Consider the following 1147-nt stretch of genomic DNA (forward strand, 5'->3'; position numbering starts at 1 on the left):
CCCCGGTTCAAATGCGGGTAGTGACTTTGACATGTATCAAATTGTACGCTTCTGAAGAGGTTTAGCGATAGGTGATCCATGTGGACCGACAACGACCCACATTTTTGGGTCGCTATCGTCTAGTGGTTAGGACGTCACATTGTGGCCGTGACAACCCCGGTTCAAATTTGGGTAGTGACTTTGACATGTATCAAATTGTACGCTTCTTGAAGAGGTTTAGCGATAGGTGATCCATGTGGACCGACAACGGTCCGCATTTTTGAGTCGCTATCGTCTAGTGGTTAGGACGTCACGTTGTGGCCGTGACAACCCCGGTTCAAATCTGGGTAGTGACTTTGACATGTATCAAATTGTACGCTTCTTGAAGAGGTTTAGCGATAGGTGATCCATGTGGACCGACAACGGCCCACATTTTTGAGTCGCTATCGTCTAGTGGTTAGGACGTCACGTTGTGGCCGTGACAACCCCGGTTCAAATCCGGGTAGTGACTTCGGCATGTATCAAATTGTACGCTTCTTGAAGAGGTTTAGCGATAGGTGATCCATGTGGACCGACAACGGCCCACATTTTTGAGTCGTTATCGTCTAGTGGTTAGGACGTCACGTTATGACCGTGACAACCCCGGTTCAAATTCGGGTAGTGACTTTGGTATGTATCAAATTGTACGCTTCTTGAAGAGATTTGGCGATAGGTGATCCATGTGGACCGACAACGGCCCACATTTTTGGGTCTTTATCGTCTAGTGGTTAGGACGTCACGTGGTGGCCGTGACAACCCCGGTTCAAATGCGGGTAGTGACTTTGACATGTATCAAATTGTACGCTTCTTGAAGAGGTTTAGCGATAGGTGATCCATGTGGACCGACAACGACCCACATTTTTGGGTCGATATCGTCTAGTGGTTAGGACGTCACATTGTGGCCGTGACAACCCCGGTTCAAATCTGGGTAGTGACTTTGACATGTATCAAATTGTACGCTTCTTGAAGAGGTTTAGCGATAGGTGATCCATGTGGACCGACAACGGTCCGCATTTTTGAGTCGCTATCGTCTAGTGGTTAGGACGTCACGTTGTGGCCGTGACAACCCCGGTTCAAATCTGGGTAGTGACTTTGACATGTATCAAATTGTACGCTTCTTGAAGAGGTT

The 1147-nt window shown here is 48.0% G+C and overlaps 7 non-coding genes across 7 annotated transcripts; all 7 read left to right on the forward strand.

Moving 5' to 3' along the window:
* The first annotated feature begins 108 nt into the window (after nt 1-108).
* Nucleotides 109-180, forward strand: Pmar_PMAR010689. Its single transcript has one exon. It is a non-coding gene; the product is annotated as a tRNA-His (tRNA).
* Nucleotides 181-263: 83 nt separating this feature from the next.
* Pmar_PMAR010690 lies at nt 264-335 on the forward strand. The gene has a single exon. It is a non-coding gene; the product is annotated as a tRNA-His (tRNA).
* An 83-nt stretch (nt 336-418) lies between these two features.
* Nucleotides 419-490, forward strand: Pmar_PMAR010691. The gene has a single exon. It is a non-coding gene; the product is annotated as a tRNA-His (tRNA).
* Nucleotides 491-573: 83 nt separating this feature from the next.
* Nucleotides 574-645, forward strand: Pmar_PMAR010692. Its single transcript has one exon. It is a non-coding gene; the product is annotated as a tRNA-His (tRNA).
* Nucleotides 646-728: 83 nt separating this feature from the next.
* On the forward strand, nt 729-800 carry Pmar_PMAR010693. Its single transcript has one exon. It is a non-coding gene; the product is annotated as a tRNA-His (tRNA).
* An 83-nt stretch (nt 801-883) lies between these two features.
* On the forward strand, nt 884-955 carry Pmar_PMAR010694. The gene has a single exon. It is a non-coding gene; the product is annotated as a tRNA-His (tRNA).
* An 83-nt stretch (nt 956-1038) lies between these two features.
* On the forward strand, nt 1039-1110 carry Pmar_PMAR010695. Its single transcript has one exon. It is a non-coding gene; the product is annotated as a tRNA-His (tRNA).
* The last annotated feature ends 37 nt before the right edge of the window (nt 1111-1147 follow it).

Source organism: Perkinsus marinus, assembly GCF_000006405.1.
Source record: "Perkinsus marinus ATCC 50983 genomic scaffold scf_1104296964962, whole genome shotgun sequence".
In the NCBI taxonomy this organism is placed as follows: Eukaryota; Perkinsozoa; order Perkinsida; family Perkinsidae; genus Perkinsus; species Perkinsus marinus.